General features: G+C 35.9%; 1 pseudogene; it reads left to right on the plus strand.

Annotated features, from left to right (window-relative positions):
• The first annotated feature begins 3,236 nt into the window (after positions 1–3,236).
• On the plus strand, positions 3,237–4,163 carry LOC110576107 (annotated as a pseudogene).
• Positions 4,164–6,367: the final 2,204 nt, after the last annotated feature.

Consider the following 6,367-nt stretch of genomic DNA (forward strand, 5'->3'; position numbering starts at 1 on the left):
TCTTGAAAACTAGTCCCAGAAAGATAATTATTTTTTCCATACTGTATTCATCAACGCAGTCAAAGGCTAACCCAATTTAATGGGGGAGTGGGGGAAGACATCATGTGTCCATGGGAGAAATGTCAGAGAATTTGAAACCATCTTTAATTAGATACAACTACCATCAGTCAGTAGTAGAATCTTGAAAATTCTCATTTTCCCATTATTTTGTTATTAGCTTTTCATATATTCAAATTAAATACATAAGTATGTATGAATGAATTTTTCTTATTCTTTGCAAGCACACACAGAACAAAATGCACTGATTGAAAAGAGAGTTGAATTTCACATTACAGAAAGGAAAGGTAGATGAAAGTTTATACCAGTCAGGTCATTGTGAAGGACTGATTAGCTCTGGTTATTGCTGATGGTCATCAATAGTGACGGGGACCAAGAGGACAGGAAAAGGTTCAGGGATCATTGAGCATTGCATCACAACTGTTGGAAGGGATCTGGAGAGGACACAAAATTACACTCCAATACTTCTCAACTTTGTAAAAATTGGAATAAATAAAAGCAAACAAAATTCTTAAGAAACGAATAGAACCTTGGTTTTTCTTTTTTTTTTTTTAAAGATTTTATTTATTTATTTGACAGAGAGAGACACAGCGAGAGAGGGAACACAAGCGGGGGGAGAGGGAGAGGGAGAAGCATGCTTCCCGCCGAGTGGGAGCCCAATGTGGGGCTCGATCCCAGGACCCTGGGATCACGACCTGAGCCGAAGGCAGAGGCTTAACGACTGAGCCACCCAGGTGCCCCAGAACCTTGGTTTTTCTTAAACCCTCTTCCATGCACACATGTAATATATGATTTATATTAGTTGAAACAGTTTGTAAAATCTCTGTATTTCATATTTGTCTATCACCCATGAGCCTATCCACCTAAAATACTTCAGAACAAAGATTCAATTAGACATTACTTGTACCAGAGCTGGTGCTAGGGCTGCAGGATATACAGAAATAAGCTTAATGCAGCTATTATTACTAAAGAAATAACAATGTAGACACATAGCTGAATGAAGTAAAGATAATGCAAGGAAAAGTGTGCTATGCACAGTGGATATGCTGGTCATAAAATAATTGAAATCCGGTTAGATGATGTGGTTGGAGGAATGGAATCACACGTACTTAATGAAAAAAAAATGTATTTAATATAACCATTGAAGAAGTGTTCCGTTTCTAAGTGGGAAGGTGAAGGAGTTTGTTTCAGAAATAAAAGAAACAGGATAAAAATAAGGGTAAGCAGTAATTAACAGGAAAATAATTTTATTTAATAAACTTATTAATGTAATAGATTAAACAGAATAGATAATAATTAACAGATAAAGTAATTAAGTAGAAGGGCTCTTTGAGTTTCATTAGAAGTCTCATCTGACTGGAGGAAGATGGTATAGACTCAGAACAGCAATGAATCATACTATAAAAATCATTTTATCTTCCTAAAGATCCATTTGGTGCAAGTGCAAAGAGTTGAAACTCAGCCTTTGCTGGAATTGTTGCGATATTCATGAGGGAAAACACGGAACTAGAAATCTAATTAATCAGATTCGTATAGTATAAAAGTGTGAGGCCAAGGCATGAGAGACTTCAGCCCCAAATGACACTGAGTGAAAATAAAATGCAATCTGTCTGTATGGTTCAACTGCTAGGGGCAAGCACCGAAGCAGTTACCCATCACAGGTAGGTTTCTGAGTCACTAAATTTAAAAAATCAAGAAAAAAAAATGCTTATATTTGGAAAAACGAGGAATCAAATTTTTAAAAAATTATAAATGATTTTTTTACTTATTTCCTGTGGTTAATACTCTGCAATCTAATGGCAAAAAAGGAGGTATTTCTCATTTAAGCAAGGTGAATCACATCCATTTTGATCAGCAAATAAACAATTTTACTTATTTATATCCTAATCAAAATTAAAAAAAAAAAACAGTGGGTTTTTTAATATCTATGAAAGGGTATATGCAAAGTTAATATTTTTTTCTATTTTTATCTGTAATATTTGAAGTATCGTATCAAAACACAAATGTTAATTTGTGTAAATTCAACCCCATATGAACCACATATTGTATTTATTCAAAGCTAAAACAAAATCAGATCATCCATATTCCAGTTTTCACCTTTCAACAGAAAGACAGGGGCATGTATACACACACACACACACACACACCTATAAAAGATACATTTATTACTCTTGTTCCCATCTCTGTTTTTTTAAAAGATTTTATTTATTTATTTGACAGAGTGAGAGAAAGAGTGCACAAGAAGGGGGGTAGCGTCAGAGGGAGAAGCAGACTCCCCGCCGAGCAGGGAGCCCGATGCGGGACTCTATCCTGGGACTCCAGGATCATGACCCGAGCCAAAGGCAGTCGCCCAATCAACTGAGCCACCCAGGTGTCCAACTGAGCCACCCAGGTGCCCACCCATCTCTATTTTTAATAAGCAAGTCAGGTTTAAAATCCAAAGAGATGGAAAAGTATGTGTGAAACACTGTAGTTTCCACTTGTTTTTAGTATTCTTTTTTTTTTTACTGATCAAGAGAAATGTCCTTTGGCACCAGGTCACTCCTGCATGTAAAAAATAAAAACATGGCAAAATAGTAATATATTACTAGAGAAAAGTTTATTAAAATATATCTAATGTCTAAATAAATACTAAAAACATTGTGGATGGGGATAGTCACAAACATATTGCTCATTATTCTTAAATCAGAGATACGTTCATTGTTTCTGAATTTAATACAGAGGCTTAAAAAAATCATGATACTTAAAGAACTCAGAAAATGTAATCATTTGTGTTCAATTAGCTATTTATTTTTAAAATATAAGAATGTATTTCCAACCTTGTTTTTAATTTAGGTATTGCTTTCATATTACATTTGACCTGTAATGAGTTTCATTCATGGTTGCCCACTGGGACAAAGCAATGCAGGTGCACACAGATCATATACCTTATGGATGATATCCAAATTTGGAATCAAACTTTCTCTAAGATCTTTCCCAAACATTTTGCTTTTGTCAGCAACATAACAATGAAACTTGTCTGACTGTCTGAAGAATAAGACTATAAAGAATATGATGTACTGAAATAAATCCCTTTCAATTTAGAGATGATAGATTTCTGAGTGTCAAGAAGAGTTAAAACTTTGATCTACCGTTTCTTGATTATTGCTGTAGCATTTTAGAAGAATCAAGAAGAATGGATGGAAAAAAATTGCTCTTCTGTGAATGAATTCCTTCTCTTGGGAATTAGCGATGACCCTGGAGTTAAAGCGACTCTATTATCACATTTCTAATTGACTATCTCATCATTCTTGTTGCAAACCTCCAGATGATCATTTTAATTGAATGGATTCCCACCTTCACACACCCATGTATTTCTTCCTCAGCCATCTCTCTTTCAGTGACCTCTGTTATTCTACAGCAATTGGACCCAGGATGCTGGTAGGCTTCATAGCCAAGAACAAGTCAATTCCCTTCTATGGCTGTGCTCTGCAATGGTTGGTGTGCTGTTCCTTTGTAGATTCTGAGTGTCTACTTCTGGCAGTGATGGCCTTTGATCGGTACAAGGCTATTAGCAACCCCTTGCTCTACACAGTCAGCATGTCCAGCAGAGTGTGCTCCTTGCTCGTGGCTGGGGTTTACATGGTGGGAATTGTGGATGCTTCAGTAAATACGATACTAACATTCCGATTATGTTTCTGTGGGTCGAATGTAATTAACCATTTCTTCTGTGATGTCCTACCTCTCCTCTTGTTGTCTTGCTCAAATACACAAGTTAATGAGTTAGTGATATTCACCATTTTTGGCTTCATTGAACTGATTGCTCTTTCAGTTCTTTGTGTGTCTTACTGCTATATCATCCTAGCAGTGATAAAGATCAATCCCAATCTGCTGAGGGGAGGTTCAAAGCTTTCTCCACCTGCACCTCCCACTTAACTGCTGTTGCGATTTTCCAGGGAACTCTGCTCTTCATGTATTTCCGGCCGAGTTCTTCCTACTCTCTTGATCAAGACAAAATTATTTATTTGTTTTACTCCCTTGTGATTCCTATGCTAAACCCTCTGATTTATAGCCTACGGAACAAGGATGTGAAAGAGGCCCTAAAAAACCTTAAAAATAAAAAGTAGTTTCATTGAAAACATACATGTATGTATATTTTCTCCCATTCTTACACTATAATTCATGGAAATCAAAATTGTTTTGGCTACTGTGGTGTGATTCAATGAGTATTTATACCATTACCAGCCATGCCAAAATGTGTCATTCCCTAAATACTCTATGGTTCATTTTATGTCTTGAATTTATAATTGGTACTCCCCATTTGTGGGAAATTTCTAGACTCCTAGTTTGCAAAATTTTTGTTTCCTCAATCTTTCATTTGTGCATGAATTGATTTTCTATATGTTCTTGAGTATTTTCTAAGTACCTTTACGTGCTTTGAATTTCATGGTGAATCTAGCAGTTTATTTACTAATAAATCTTATTGCCTAATGCAAATTACAATTTTAATTAAGTAATACTAAATTACTTATAATAAACTATAATTACCCATAATGTAAAAAAATAATAATAGACACTATAAACCCAAAGTACATTGTTCAAATATAGTGAAGGAAATTGTTTGAAATGACAAATTTACTTGTTTATGACACAATAAAATTGTTTATAAGAGTAAAGCTGGGGACACCTAGGTGGCATCCGACTCCTGGTTTCATGATCTCAGGGTGGTGAGATTGAGCCCCATGTCAGGCTCTGCACTCAGCACAGAGTCTGCTTGAGTTTCTCTCCTCTCTTCACCTGTCCCCCTACATAAGCTCTCTCTCTCTCTCTCAAATAAAAAATAAATAAAATCTTAAAAAAATAAAACAGTAAAGCTATTTTGATATAAGAATGAAATATGTTTTTTTCAGGATTTTGTTATCTCATCTGTTTTTACTTATAATAATAACTCAGTAGCTCAACTGCTGAGGAGGCTTATTATAAAAAATACATGAAGAATCAACTTTGGCAGAGGGGCACTTAGACTATAAATACTGAGACTTATGAGGACTCCTTGAATGTGTATTGTCTGGGTAAGGCTACTATATGCACCTCTATGTTTATGCAGTGCTATTTACAGTAAACAAGATATGAAAGCAAGCCAGTGTCCATTAATAAACAGAGAAAGAAGGTGTGGGATGGATGAAGTGGAATATTATTCAGCCATAAAAAAGAATGAAATCTTGCCATTTGCAGCTGTGGACAGACCTAGAGAATATTATGCTAAGTGATATAAGTCAGACAGAGAAAGACAAATACCATATGCTTTTACTTATATGTTGAATTTAAAAAAAACAAATGAATAAACAAGGAAACAAAAAGCAGAAATACAAAAAAAACTAGTGTTTCCCAAAGGGGTTTTGGGCTGGGGAGGTGGGCAACATTGGTGAAGGGGATTAAGAGGCACAAACTTCCAGTTATAAACTATGTAACAGAGATTAAAAAGTACAGTATAGATAATATAGTAAATAATGTTGCAATAACATTATTGGCAACAGATAGGAACACACGGTGAGCAGTGAGTAATGCGTAGAATCACTATGTTGCACATCTGAGCCCAATGTAAATTGCATGTCAACTATACTCAATAATAAAACATTTTAAAAATTTAATTTAATTTAAAAAATTAGCTCTCCAATGACCTTGGAGCAATGAGCTCCTGCCTGATAAATGTCATTCTTCTACTGGCAGTGGTGATAGCTGAGAGCCAGGTACTAGCCCATGAAGATCATCCTGCTCATCAACACTGACTCTGTCATTCCCTAGCAATGCCCTCTAGCAATAGGGGACTTTTACTTTTGCACCGGCAGCTGGACGACAGCTCTGGGGTGGCTAAGCTATCTCTCCTGAGTACCAACTCCTATAAAAGTCCACTTCAACTAAATTTGGACTTCATTCTTTTCATCTCCCCCTGCCTGGAACAATAGTGCAATCAATCTATCATTGATTGGAATATGTAATTCCTTTATTGTCTTCTTAAAAGACATCACTGTATATGCTGTAGGCTAGTGAAATTCGCACAGTGAACTTGTGCTAAATAAATTGCTAGCAAAGACACACTCAGACTCTGAGCATTAATTTGCCTCCCAAAACAAAACAGAAATTAAAAAGTACCTCTTGCAAATGCAGACAATTAATCTGGGATCTAAAAGATAAGTAGGGATTAGCTGATAGTTGCAGGTAGGTAGAGAAAGCATTCTATGCTGATGGATCAGCAACTAGAGGGTCCTCAGGGGCACAGGACCAAGTCATCTGTGGAATTTAAAGACAACCAGTGTGGCTGGATTATAGT

Source organism: Neomonachus schauinslandi, chromosome 11 (genome assembly GCF_002201575.2).
Source record: "Neomonachus schauinslandi chromosome 11, ASM220157v2, whole genome shotgun sequence".
Taxonomy (NCBI): domain Eukaryota; kingdom Metazoa; phylum Chordata; class Mammalia; order Carnivora; family Phocidae; genus Neomonachus; species Neomonachus schauinslandi.